The 14714-nt window shown below is 38.9% G+C and overlaps 1 protein-coding gene across 10 annotated transcripts in view; it reads left to right on the forward strand.

Annotated features, from left to right (window-relative positions):
• Positions 1-6035: 6035 nt before the first annotated feature.
• Positions 6036-14714, forward strand: part of ERGIC2 (ERGIC and golgi 2) — a 44586-nt gene continuing 35907 nt past the window's right edge. For 2 of the 10 annotated variants that reach the window (XM_060413250.1, XM_060413254.1), the window contains exons 1-3: positions 6036-6100; positions 6409-6597; positions 7985-8238. The gene's annotated coding sequence lies outside the window, so the exon portion shown is untranslated. Of the gene's footprint in view, positions 6101-6408; positions 6598-7984; positions 8239-13756; positions 13826-14714 lie in introns of all 10 variants that reach the window. The other 8 variants (XM_060413251.1, XM_060413255.1, XM_042247330.2 and 5 more) reach the window with 4 other exon arrangements.

Here is a 14714-nt window from a genome sequence, read left to right on the forward strand (position 1 = left end):
CACAGCATCATCTTTTAGGATTTGAAATAGCTCAGCTGGAATTCCATTACCTACACTGACTTTGTTCATAGTGATGCTTCCTAAGGCCTACTTGACTTTGCATTTCAGGATGTCTGGCTCTAGGTGAGTGATCACACCATCATGGTTATCTGGGTCATGATTATTTTTGTATAGTTTTTCTGTGTATTCTTGCCACCTCTTAATATCTTCTGTTTCTGTTAGGTTTCTATCCTTTATTGTGATCATCTTTGCATGAAATGTTCCCTTGGTATCTCTAATTTTCTTGAGGAGATCTCTAGTCTTTCTCATTCTCTTTTTCATTGTTTTCCTTTATGTCTTTGCATTGATCACTGAGGAAGGCTTTCTTATCTCTCCTGGCTATTCTTTGAACTCTGCATTCAAATAGGTATATCTTTCCTTTTCTCCTTTGCCTTTAGCTTTTCTTCTTTTCACAGCTATTTGTAAGGCCTCGTCAGTCAATCATTTTGCATTTTTTCATCTCTTTTTCTTGGGGATGGTCTTGATCACTACCTCTTCTACAATGTCACAAACTACTCAGTTATTGAAAAGAACACATTTAAATCAGTTCTAATGAGGTGAATGAAACTGGAATCTATTATACAGAGTGAAGTAAGTCAGAAAGAAAAACACCAATACAGTATATTAACACATATATATGGCATTTAGAAAGATGGTAACAATGACCCTCTACACGAGGGTAACAGTAACAGAGACACAGATATAAAGAACAGACTTCAGGACTCTGTGGGAGAAAGAGGGTGGGATGATTTGCAAGAATAGCACTGAATCATGCATATTATCATATGTGAAATAGATGACCAGTCCAAGTTCAATGCATGAAACAGGGCATTCAAAGCCAGTGCACTGGGACAACCCAGAGGGATGGGAGGGGAAGGGTGGTGGGAGGGATTTCAGGATGAGGGACGCATGTATACCCATGGCTGACTCACGTCAATGTATGGCAAAAACCACCACAATATTATAAAGTAATTAGCCTCCAATTAAAATAAATAAAATTTAAAAAGAAACACTTTAGATATATATTAACTCATTGAACAGTATGATAAGGCAAAATGATGGGATACTGAAAGAGGAACTCCCCAGGTCAGTAGGTGCCCAATATGCTACTGGAGGTCACTGGAGAAATAATTCCAGAAAGAATGAAGGGATGGAGCCAAAGTGAAAACAATACCCAGCTGTGGATGTGACTGGTGATAGAAGCAAGGTCCAATGCCATAAAGAGCAATATTGCATCGGAACCTGGAATGTCAGGTCCGTGAATCAAGGCAAATTGGAAGTGGTCAAACAGAGATGGCAAGAGTGAACCTTGACATTCTAGGAATCAGCAAACTAAAATGGACTGGAATGGGTGAATTTAACTCAGATGACCATTATATCTACTACTGAGGGCAGGAATCCCTCAGAAGAAGTGGAGTAGCCATCATGGTCAACAGAAGAGTCTGAAATGCAGTACTGGGATGCAATCTGAAAAATGACAGAATGATCTCTGTTCATTTCCAAGGCAAACCATTCAATATCACAGTAATCCAAGTCTATGCCCCAACCAGTAATGCTGAAGAAGCTGAAGTTGAAAGGTTCTATGAAGACCTACAAGACCTTTTAGAACTAACACCCCAAAACGATGTCCTTTTCATTATAGGGGACTGGAATGAAAAAGTAGGAAGTCAAGAGACACCTGGAGTAAACAGGCAAATTGGGCCTTGGAATACGGAATGAAGCAGGGCAAAGACTAATAGATTTTGCCAAGAAAATGCACTGGTCATAGCAAACACCCTCTTCCAACAACACAAGAGAAGACTACACATGGACATCACCAGATGGTCAACACCGAAATCAGATTGATTAAATTCTCTGCAGCCAAAGATGGAGAAGCTCCATACAGTCAACAAAAACAAGACCAGGAGCTGACTGTGGCTCAGATCATGAACTCCTTATTACCAAATTCAGGCTTAAATTGAAGAAAGCAGGGAAACCGCTAGACCATTCAGGTATGACCTAAGTCAAATCCCTTATGATTATACAGTGGAAGTGAGAAATAGATTTCAGAGCCTAGATCTGATAGATAGAGTGCCTGATGAACAATGGAATGAGGTTCGTGACATTGTACAGGAGACAGGGATCAAGACCATCCCCATGGAAAAGAAATGCAAAAAAGCAAAATGGCTGTCTGGGGAGGCCTTACAAATAGCTGTGAAAAGAAGAGAAGCGAAAAGCAAAGGAAAAAAGGAAAGATACAAGCATCTGAATGCAGAGTTCCAAAGAATAGCAAGAAGAGATAAGAAAGCCTTCTTCAGCGATGAATGCAAAGAAATAGAGGAAAACAACAGAACGGGAAAGACTAGAGATCTCTTCAAGAAAATTAGAGATACCAAGGGAACATTCCATGCAAAGATGGGCTCGATAAAGGACAGAAATGGTATGGACCTAACAGAAGCAGAAGATATTAAGAAGAGATGGCAAGAATACACAGAAGAATTGTACAAAAGGATCTTCACGACCCGGATAATCATGATGGTGTAATCACTCATCTAGAACCAGTCATCGTGGAATGTGAAGTCAAGTGGGCCTTAGAAAGCATCACTACAAACAAAGCTAGTGGAGGTGATGGAATTGCAGTAGAGCTATTTCAGATCCTGAAAGATGATGCTGTGAAAGTGCTGCACTCAATATGCCAGCAAATTTGGAAAACTCAGCAATGGCCACAGGACTGGAAAAGGTCAGATTTCATTCCAATCTCAAAGAAAGGCAATGCCAAAGAATGCTCAAACTACCACACAATTGCACTCATCTCTCACACTAGTAAAGTAATGCTCAAAATTCTCGAAGCTAGGCTTCAGCAATACTTGAACTGTGAACTTCCTGATGTTCAAGCTGGTTTGAGAAAAGGCAGAGGAACCAGAGATCAAATTGCCAACATCCGCTGGATCATGGAAAAAGCAAGAGAGTTCCAGAAAAACATCTATTTCTGCTTTATTGACTATGCCAAAGCCTTTGACTGTGAGGATCACAAGAAACTGTGGAAAATTCTGAAAGTGATGGGAATACTAGACCACCTGACCTGCCTCTTGAGAAATCTGTATGCAGGCCAGGAAGCAACAGTTAGAACTGGACATGGAACAACAGACTGGTTCCAAATAGGAAAAGGAGTATGTCAAGGCTGTATATTGTCACCCTGCTTATTTAATTTATATGCATAGTACATCATGAGAAATGCTGGGCTGGAAGAAACACAAGCTGGAATCAAGATTGCTAGGAGAAGTATCAATAACCTCAGATATGCAGATGACACCACCCTTATGGCAGAAAGTGAAGAGGAACTAAAAAGCCTCTTGATGAAAGTGAAAGAGGAGAGTGAAAAACTTGGCTTAAAGCTCAACATTCAGAAAACGAACATCATGGCATCCGGTCCCATCATTCCATGGGAAATAGATGGAGAAACAGTGGAAACAGTGCCAGACTTTATTTTTGGGGGCTCCAAAATCACTGCAGATGGTGATTGCAGCCATGAAATAAAAAGATGCTTACTCCTTGGAAGAAAAGTTATGACCAACCTAGATAGCATATTCAAAAGCAGAGATATTACTTTGCTGACTAAGTTTCGTCTAGTCAAGGCTATGGTTTTTCCAGTGGTCATGTATGGATGTGAGAGTTGGACTGTGAAGAAGGCTGAACACCGAAGAATTGATGCTTTTGAAGTGTGGTGTTGGAGAAGACTCTTGAGAGTCCCTTGGACTGCAAGGAGATCCAACCAGTCCATTCTGAAGATCAACCCTGGGATTTCTTTGGAAGGAATGATGCTAAAGCTGAAATTCCAGTACTTTGACCACCTCATGCGAAGAGTTGACTCATTGGAAAAGACTTTGATGCTGGGAGGGATTGGGGGCAGAAGAATGGGATGACCAAGGATGAGATGGCTGGATGGCATTACTGACTCAATGGACGCGAGTCTGAGTGAACTCTGGGAGTTGGTGATGGACAGGGAGGCCTGGCCTGCTGCGATTCATGGGGTCACAAAGAGTCGGACCTGACTGAGCGACTGAACTGAACTAAACTTAGTCCTTGTAACAATCTTTGATACATTATTGTGCCGTTTTATAGATAAACAAAAGAGGACCAAAGAGATAAAATAATATGCCTAAGGTCACAGCCTAGTAAGTGATTTAACTGGAATTTTAGCCCAAGAAATCCTGGCTCAGTGTCTGTGATCTTAACCACCCCACTGTGTTTCTTCTTAAATATCAATTTAAGCTTTAAATCAATTTAGGGGTGGTTTAAAGTTTTGGGGATAATCCTGAGATGAAAGTCTGGAAGTGAAATTCCATCAGTGGAAATTCTTTGCCCTTATTTGCTAGGATATTTTAAATTTAGTAAAATTTTATATTTCAGTAAGTGTTAATTAAATAGAATGATTTCTCCTTTGAAAGGCAGTTTAGTTCTGTGGTCAAGATTTTTCTGCATCTCCTAGCTATCTGACTTTGGGTAAATTACTTCACTGCCACTTATCTCTATTTCCATATCTAGTAAGTGAATAATATTGTGAGGGTTAAATGAGATACAGACAGTAAAACATATAAATATTGCTTACAGGGGGGAAAAAGTGCTGTATACCCCCTAAGAATTAGTCATTATTATCTTTTTGTGAGAATTTTTGGTCAATAAATCTTAAAATTGAAATCTCAGTGTTTGGAAAATCCGGTAACACATGGGCTTGCTCTTGAACCCTTTCTTTTCAAAGTCCCTTCTGTTGCCTGTTATGATAGGAAGTGTTTGGAAAAGCTGAATGAAGCATTAATTTTCTTTCTCAATAAATATTTGAGTGCATAGAAATGTACTGGTGATATAAGATTGACAGAGACAGATGTCCTTTTTTAAATTTAATTTTTAATTGGAGGATAATTACAATATTGTGATGGCTTCTGCCACACATCAACATGAATCAACCATGGGTATACATATGTTCCCTTGCCTCTTAACTCTCCCTCTCACCTTCCTCCGCATCCCACCTCCTAGGATGTCACAGCACCAGCTTTGGGTTCCCTGTGTCATACAGTAAATTCCCGCTTTACATATGGTAATACACCTGTTTCAATGCCACTCTCTCAAATCATCCAACCCTCTTTCTCCCCTACTGTGTTCAAAAGTCTGTTCTCTATGTCTGCATCTCCTTTGCTGCCCTATAGATAGGTACATCAGAATCTTTGTAGACCGGATGTACTTTCTTATGGAGTTTACTAATTGTTGGCCAAAAAGTTCGTTTGCATTTTCCCATAAGATATTACGGAAATATCAGAACGAACTTTTTGGCCAACCCACAGACAAACATTTAATAAATAATTGTTACCTGGTCTTAAAAGGAAAGTTTAAACGTTCTTGACAGAAGAAAATAAAAGAGGTAAAGAAAGACTGCACAAAACGTGACGAGATTTTTGGAGGAGTGATACATTTAGGGCTGTAAATGTTAATTCCTGCGTGAGATTCGTTTTGTGGTCTCCAACTTTTTGTATGCGTGCCTATGCGGGTGTGCATGCCCCGCTCCCTCGTTCAGTGGAGTCCTACTCTTTGCGACCCTATGGACTATATAGCCTGCCAGGCTGCTCTATCCGTGGAATTTTCCAGCGAAGAATACTGGAGTGAGTTGACACTTTCTACTCCGGGAGATCTTCACGACTCGGGGATTAAACCCTCGTCTCTTGCCTCTCCTGCATTGGCAGGCAGATTCTTTACCAGTCGCGCTAGTTGGGAAGCCCCAGGTTTCCAAATTGGTAGAATACAAATCCCTCTCTGGAGAAGTTACTTCCGTATTAGCCAAATGGGTATAACTGAAATATATTTAAATCTCTCTTCTGTTTAGCCACACCCCTTTAACTTGAACCACGCCTCTTGATTTACAGAGCACTTCGTCAGCAAAAGGAATATCGCGAGAGCTCTACACCAACTCCGTGTTGACGTTTTCAACGGTGGTAGTGGCTTCTGTTCTCGCGATATTTCCGGGTAAATGGGAGCCCGGGCCACCCGGGCTTCTGTGAAACATGGCGGTCGGCTGGGACCGTAACACAAGGTAAAATAATGAAACCCTGCTGGGTGCTGTTCTCTCGCTTGCTCCAGGGCTGTTCAGGGCATGAATGTGGTTAAAGTAATGAGAGCCAGTTATAGGATTGTTCCCTGTCTTAATTCCTCTCTTCTGGAGAACGGGCCGGACCTGGGAGCCGCTCTACCTATCTTCCCGGGGGCGTTACTGGCAGGACCCTGGGCAGCGCTGCGTCGGGAATCTCTTTCTCCGGTTCAGTGTTTCTGCGCTGTCTTACAACTTGAAGGAGTTTAGGTATTTCCCCGTAGCTTCTGACCCTGGCCCATTGCTTCTTACAGCGCCCCGTGCCCCGGTGGCTCCTTCCGTCCTCAGGCGACGAGGGTCCCACGTTGTGAAGACCTGCCTGATGGTGTCCGGATTTCCCGGGTGTCTGGCTTCCATCCCCGTTCAGACAAATACCTGATTCTTCGCAGCAAGTTGCTCTCTGTCTGAGAAAGACCTAGATCTTCTTAGCCTCTCCTCAGGAGGTTCGCGCACCGCTTAAGAAAATGAAAAGGGGGTTAGGATAGGACGAGATGCTATAGGAGAGAGAGGTTCGAGTGTCAGTACTTTTCTGAAACCCTCGAGAGTTAAGAAACCCTCGTTAGGTAACAACTCGTGGTAGAGAATACCCTTGGGTATTGGTAGTATATAGAATTAGTAGGTCATTGTTTGAGAAAAGGTGTTCTTGTAACTTTTATATTTAGGATTTAATGCCCTCAGGACAACGCAAAGTTACATAATATCTGTTAAAATGTTGCAAGACGGGCCTTCAGAAGCAGTCAAAGATACAGTTAAAAATGGGATTTACTTGTTTGCAATTGTATTTAAATATCTCACTGTACTCTAGTATACAGCTATTATAAAGAAATGAATCAGGTTTGTTCACTGAAGAGTGTAGTAGGTATGTTTGTTTACTTAATTTGTTTATTGATATCTCCACATTGTTGCAATTATTCCGGGTCTCTTAGGGGAAAAACATGAAAAAAAGAAATTTCATGATTTTCTTTAGGGGAAGAAGAGGGAGTGAATTTCTTTCTTTGTGATGGTAAAATTCAGTCGCAGCTGATTGTTATAATTGAGGGTACAAATCATAAAAATATACCAAGCTTTAAAGTCTCAGAGGTAATTAGTACTGACTTGGAACAATAACAGGAAAAGAAAGAAAGAAAGAAAATGATAAATTTCCTTTAGGGTTAGTGATTTAATTGGAAGAAATGGTGAAACTTATTTTTAATAGAAGTTATTTTTTAGGCAGTTCTATGCCTGCTATAAATCGTTTTGAACAGTTTTTCAGTATTATGATTCTGCCTCTTAATGTCCTGATGGATAAATTAACCTCTTTGTACTTTAGTTTCCTTATCTGCAAAATGGAAATAATAATACCAGACTCAGAAGGTGGGTGGTGGTGCTCAAAGTGTTATCTCTTGTTAATTTTTAATTTTTGTTTTCTATCTTACATACCTACTCACAAAATGTTGCTTTTGTACTTAGCCAAAATATAGAATGAAGAAGATGCTTTTTAAAGTAATTTCTTTAATTCCAAAATTGATTATACTTTTCAGTCTGTATGGTTAATTTGTGCTTAAGCTCCATCTTCCAACTGCTTGCTTTCTTAAGCTGTTATCCTCTCTTTAATTACTAAGTTACAGATTTCTTCTTTCTACTACTTCATGCAGTCTTACCTCAGTCTAGGTCAGTGACCTAGTGCCTTGGTAACCCATTCTCCTTGCTTTTGGGGACTTTCATTCTATTGTCAGTATATTTCATGTGTCACTGACCTTTTCTTCACACTTGCCTTACTTTCTTAATTCAATTTTGTGTGCTTTTATTGAGTACTTACTGGAGTCAAACCTTGCTTCATCTTGTTATTAGGTGCATCCAACTTGTGTTGCCAGCACTCGATGTCTCTCAACATTTATTCTATCAATTTACATAATTCTCAGTCTATTCATGGTGAAGTGAAGTGAAGTTGCTCAGTCGTGTCCGACTCTTTGTGTGACCCCATGGACTGTAGCCTACCAGGCTTCTCCGACCACGAGATTTTTCAGGCAAGAGTGCTGGAGTGGGGTGCCATTTCCTTCTCCAGGGAATCGTCCTCACCCAGGGATCAAACTCAGCTATTCATGGTATTATCAACTAATTCAGATAATCTTTCCACCTTCCTAAAGACTTTAACAAATCTCAGCTATCTTATAAGTCTTTGCATTTCTTTTGAAAATTAGACATAGACATTTATCAAATGACTCATTTTTATCTTGATTAAAAACTGTGAGGTAAACCATTATGTCTCCATCCCTCCTTTTAAAATAAAATTATAATAGAGAATTGTGAGAAGTTGAGGATCTTTTCAAATTTGTCACATAGCTATTAAGTGCCTAGAAGAACCCCAAGCATTTCCAGTCACAGAACTCACATTTATACCATCTTATTTGCTTCCAAGTAAACATTTTTTAAAAATATCACTTGAAAGGTTGTTAGATTTGCTTGAATTATGTTAGTGTAAATAACTGTAATTATTAAACGTTTTACTCTATTGTAAAAAGTTTTAAAGTAAAAAAGAATGAGTACTTTTTTGATATCTAGTGCTGTAAGTGAAGTGAAGTGAAGTCGCTCAGTTGTGTCCGACTCTTTGCGACCCCATGAACTGTAGCCTACCAGGCTCCTCCCTCCATGGGATTCTCCAGGCAAGAGTACTGGAGTGGGTTGCCATTTCCTTCTTCAGGGGATCTTCCCGACCCAGGGATCAATCCCGGGTCTCCTGCATTCCAGGCAGACGCTATAACCTCTGAGCCACCAGGGAAGCCCATAGTGCTGTAAAGTGAAACTAAGTTATCTTTCATAAATTTTTTTTTTCTTTTGTATTCTAATGCAGTATTATTAAGTGGCTTAAATTTACAGATAAGTCATAGTTTTGTTTTTCATTTCTGAAGTTCAGTGGCAGCCTGGATAGTATTCCACCTCCTTTCTCATTCTTGTTAATGACTTGTGTTAATTTCACAGGGCTGACTTAGCAAATTACCATCTGCCTGGTTTAAAAAAATAGAAATTTGTTTTCTTTCAATTCTGGAGGCCACCAGACTGAAATAAAGATGTCAGCAGGGCCATATTGCCTCTGACAGCTCTAGGAAAGAAACCTTCCTTGCCTGGTCTAACATTTGGGCTTGTAGTTTCATCACTGTAATCTCTACTTGTCTTCAGATGGCATAGTCCCCAGTGTGTCTGTGTATCCTCATATGGCTTGTCATTAAGGCACTGGCCATTGGATGTCCGACTCTTTGCCACCTCATGGACTATATACAGTCCATGGAATTCTCCAGGCCAGGGTACTGGAGTGGGTAGTCTTTCCCTTCTCCAGGGGATCTTCCCAACCCAGGGATCGAACCCAGGTCTCCCACATTGTTAGTGGATTCTTTACCAGCTGAGCCACAAGGGAAACCCTCATTGGATTTGGGGCCACCTTAATGTGGTGTGATCTCATCTTAACTAGTTGTATTTTTGAAAACCCAGCTATTTTCAAATAAGACCTATTCACAGATACCAGGGATTAGGACTTGGATGTATCCTTTTGGGAGGCATAGTTCAGCTCACAACAATGCATATGTATTAACCAATTAAATATTTTTCATATTGTCAAATATATGTTAAAAATAGAAGTTAGCTCATAAAGTATGAGTAGCAGGAATAAATTGTGTCTCCACAATTCCTACCTCCCTTTTCTTTTTGTTTGAAGCAATAATTAAATGTAATGGAGCCATAGAAGTGTCATGAATTCTGTATTTTAATTTTGGCAAAGCATCTGATAGTCTCATTGTATTTACATGGACACAGATGATGAAATACTGGCTGTGTGGCATTACTTAGATTGAGTGTTGATAATATGTGCCTGTGTTCCAGCATGAAAGTTGGTTTCATATTTCTTATGCAGTTTTTCAAAGCATTGTTTTAGTCTCAGTTGTTATCAATGACTTAGTAGAGCTTATGTGTTTTATTTTTTAGTATACACAGCAGTATAGGAGAGAAATTGAAGATATGGTACTGGAGATTGTCAAATTATGAAAACCACTGGGCAAAGGAATCTAGCATAATGGCTCCTAAATTTTGTTAACCAGTACAAAAAGTATATAGAAATCAGGGAAAGGGGCTGGACTTAAGGGCTAATGTAGAATTGAAGTTTTTAATTTTATTAAAGAAAGACATCCAAAAACAAAACAAAAAACTTTCTGTCTGCTTTATCATTTCACCGAAGAAAGGATATTTGGCACATTAAAAACAAGGAAAGGAAATAATTTCAGAATAAAAGACAGATTTTTTTTTAATTGAATAAATTTAACTTTAAAAATTCTTATATTATCATTGCTTTTTTCATTTAGTAGGTACAGATTAGAAACTTTTGTGACAGAATAGCAGTCCTGTGGCTCTGGAAATCACTGATCTAGGGTCTTTCTAAATGTGTTTTTGAAAATGGCTAACAGCTGGATGGAGAAGCAAATCAGTGGGAATGGGAGCAGTGGAACTGCATGATGGGGAGGAATCCAAGGGATTGAGAACCCAGAGAAAGTGAAGAGTAGGTTTTTCCCTAGTCGAGAAATTAAAGAACTGCAAGGATAATTGTTTCTGCTCGGAGAAGAAAATTCATGTTTTGGGTATTAGCAGCCAGAGCAATTTTAAATTTGAGCTTCCTGGGTAGCTCAAATGGTAAAGAATCTGCCTGCAATGTGGGAGACCTTGGTTTGATTCCTGGGTTGGGAAGATCCCCTACAGAAGGGGATGACAGCTCACTCCAGTAGTCTTGCCTGGAGAATCCCATGGACAGAGGAGTCTGGTGGGCTAAAGTCCATGGGTTCGCAAAGAGTTGGACACGACTGAGCAACTAAAACACACACACACAATTTAAAAAGTCCAGAGGAGCCAAAATGTGACCTTGTTCATGTGTGACTTTGTATAGAATTAAGATGGAGATGATTGGAGAATAAATGTTATGTTTACATGACATCACTGTGAGTGAGTGCCAGAGTGTCATGGGATGGGGAAAGAGAGAAGTATAGACCGAGGTTCGATCCCTGGGTTGGGAAGATCCCTTGGAGGAGGGCATGGCAACCCACTCCAGTATTCTTACTTGGAGAATCCCATGGACAGAGGAGCCTGGCGGGCTACAGTCCATGGGGTCTCAAAGAGTTGGGTACATAATATGAAAGTTAGCTATAATTCTGTATAGTATGTGTGTTTATTATTATTAGAAGATAGACTTAAAAAGGGAAGAAATGGTCAAGAAATCATGTTGAAACCTACCGCTACTTTACCTGTGAGTCTCAGAAAAGAAGTAGGATTCAAAGAGAAATGCCACTAGAAGAATGTCAAGTTTCATAAATAGCAGGTAGAAGGCTTGCTTTTAGAAAAACTAGAAGTTAACAGATGACTTGTTCATATCAAAATAGTGGCTCTATAGAGCAGACTGGCAATTTTCGAGGTGGAACGAACTTCTCGGGTGTAGGTTAGTGCTGAGATAATAAGAATGAGAGAAGAGCAGCAGAGTGGCAGGTGCTCAAGTGTAGAATAGAGCTGTCTTGAGGGGAAGGTGAGACCCCCGCCAGTTCACCAGGAACATGGCCTGTTGTCAGCTTTTCTAGTCTGTTTGGGGAGAGCCAGTGAGAGTGCCCTCTATGTGTTCTCTGGGTCAGGCTGTGCAGTTGTAGAAACTAGAAATGGGAGAGGGAGATAGCCAGTGAGTACACTAGTTAGATGATTAAGGGAGGAGTACTGGATAGGCTGTATGAATATTAGAGTGTTGGGAAAACCAACTACTTGCCTGCCATATCTTTATACTTAGATTCAATTTATAAGAAAGCATTTGTAAGGCTTATTAAAATACATAGAATGTTTAGAAAATAAAATTCACAGTTTTATTCTTTTGCTCAACAATGCTATAGCTACTATGAGCCAACCACTGTTAAAGGTGTTGGAGATATACTATAGTGATTTATACTTGTAGATCTTATATTTTTACATACTTATCTAAGTATGGATGTTTTGATTGGAAAGTTGTGCTATCATGAATGTTAATGGCGAATTTCCCACCTTCCTTCTTTTCTTCCTTCCATAAATATTTATCAGGTAACCTCATGTGCATTGAAGATACAAAAACTAAGTTACCCATGGTCCCTGCCTTAACATTACTATGGAGAAAACAAGCAGGTAGAAATAGTGTGCTAAAACTACAGTGTTCTAGGAGCAAATGCAGTAACTCATGGTTGAGGTCATTGAAGGTTTTTCCTCCTTGAGGGAGATGTTTAGACTGAGATGTGAAGAAAGTTAGCCAAATGTAGAGGTGGGTAGGAGGGGGAGGATATTTCTAGTAGACAGAATAGTGTGTTTAAGGAATAGAAAGTGATTTTGTAAGGTTGGAACTAAGACTTTGAGAAACTGGGTTTTGAAGAGAGGTAAGCAGGGTCTGTGTTTTCAGTGCTTTGTAAAACATGTTGGGATAGATTTCAAACTCTTTAAATGTAACGGGAACCTATGTAAATCTTTTAAAATGAAACTTATATAATGAGTTTTATGTATTAAGAATATTATTGATTGTCATATAGAGAGTGAATCGAAGGTTTGAAGATCATTTGAAGCAATGCAGAGATAGATTATGGCAGCTGAGACTAGGATCCTAGTAAGGAATTTCTCTGGGCCTGGAAAAGTTAGAATTGTGAGAAATTTAAGAAGAGTTTAAGGATGAAATCCATGTTTCTAGCTTGTGCATTTGGATGCATGTGTCATCATTAATTTAGGGACACAGGAGGAGAAACATGTTTGGTAGGGTGAAGTGTTTATTTTTAGGCATATTTACTCTAAATTGTCTTTCCAGTGCTCCAATGAAAATGTAATAGAAGGCAGAAAGATATTCATGTCTGCAGAAAGATTTGGACTGGTAATAAAAATTCAAGAGGAATCAACGTGTTGATGGAAATGGAAGGAATGGGAGACCACTTGGGGAGTGTGGAGGTTGAGGGAAGAGCCTAGTGCAGAATCTGAGAGGAAGAATCTGCAAAATAAGCCAAATCAGGAATGTAGTATTACCTCAGCCAAGGTATGAGACTTTCAAGAGGGAAAAGAAGTGATGAACAAGTGAGAAAATGTATTCTCTCAGAAGCAAAACTGAATTAAGGCCAAAATTGTCCATTGGATTTGTTACTAAGGAAATTGTTGATGACCTTGCTGAGAGCAAATTTAGTTGAGAACCGAGGAATTAGTCTCAGGATATGAATGGAGACAACTCATTCCTTTAAGTGTCATATCTTTTTGCCTTTTTATACTGTTCATGGGGTTTTCAAGGCAAGAACACTGGAGCAGTAGCCAGAGTTGAGTTGGTTTTGAGCTTACCTTGAGAGTTTTGTTTTAAAGTTAAGTGGCTTGAACGTATTTATTATTTAACTCCTGTAGGAGAGAATGAGTAGAAATTTGAAAGATGGAAGAAGGATCAGTCTTGGTGCTATTACTGCTAAGTGGGTATAGAAAATAAATTTGATTACTGAGTTGAACAAACATGAGGAGCCATGGCTTATGCTTAATAAACACTCAGAAGCTTTAATTCACATCTATCATGGGAATCAAACTCTGTCTTCTCTATTGTCTACATGTTCTTTTTTTTCTTAGGAAAACCATGTATATGAAAACCAAATTATAATCTGAAGGCCACTTTTAAACATGGAATCAGCAAGGGGAGTAAGTTGGATGTTTGTAATAGCAAATAAAATCAGCCCTTTAATGCATTCAGCTTCATGTTAGGGCCGTGGATCCTGCATGGACTGATTAAGTAGTGCCCCTGGTTAGGGCTTGCTCTCTTTTGGGCAGTGTTTGTGATTCCTGCCAATTTTTACCTCTCTGGTCTCCTTTTTCTCCATGAATACTCTTTCTTTGGTCTTTTCTTTCTGTATTAATACTATTTAGATTTTAGATAAGTCTTTCTGCTTTCTTCTAGACACTGGGTTTTTTTTTTAGTGACTTTACAACCAATAGACTCTTTCTATTAGGTGTTAATTTTATCAGTACAGCTTTGATTTGGGTAATGCTTGTAGTATCACCTATAATATTTATATAAATCAGCCATATAAAATTCTATAAATATTTGTGATTTCAGTTATTTTATGGCTTGCATATTTTAGATATAGTTGGCATAATGATCAAAAGGAGAATAGCAAGCAGTCAATTTTTAAATAATATTTTTATTATAAAAATAATTTGTAAAGTTCAAAATTTTGTAAAGAGAACAAAATTCTCCCATTATCTACTTAAAACATTTTGTGTATAGGCTTTCAGTTTTTCTCCCCAAGTATCTTTTTCCCTGCATCTAATAAAACTGGAATATGGCCTTCTATTCTTAATGTGTTACGAGTATTTTTGTACATTATTGTATTTTCTTTTATAAGATTTTCAGTGCTTACTTAGATTCAGAACTTTTAATTCACTAAATTTGTCTATTGGATGTGAGGGTTTTGTGAAATACCCTCATAATGAAATTTTTGTTCACAACACATATATTTTCCTTAGGATACATTCCTAAAAGAGGAATTTATGTGGTGAAAAGAGGAGTGGTGATTATTTATGTTGTTGT

This window comes from Ovis aries, chromosome 3 (genome assembly GCF_016772045.2).
Source record: "Ovis aries strain OAR_USU_Benz2616 breed Rambouillet chromosome 3, ARS-UI_Ramb_v3.0, whole genome shotgun sequence".
NCBI lineage: Eukaryota > Metazoa > Chordata > Mammalia > Artiodactyla > Bovidae > Ovis > Ovis aries.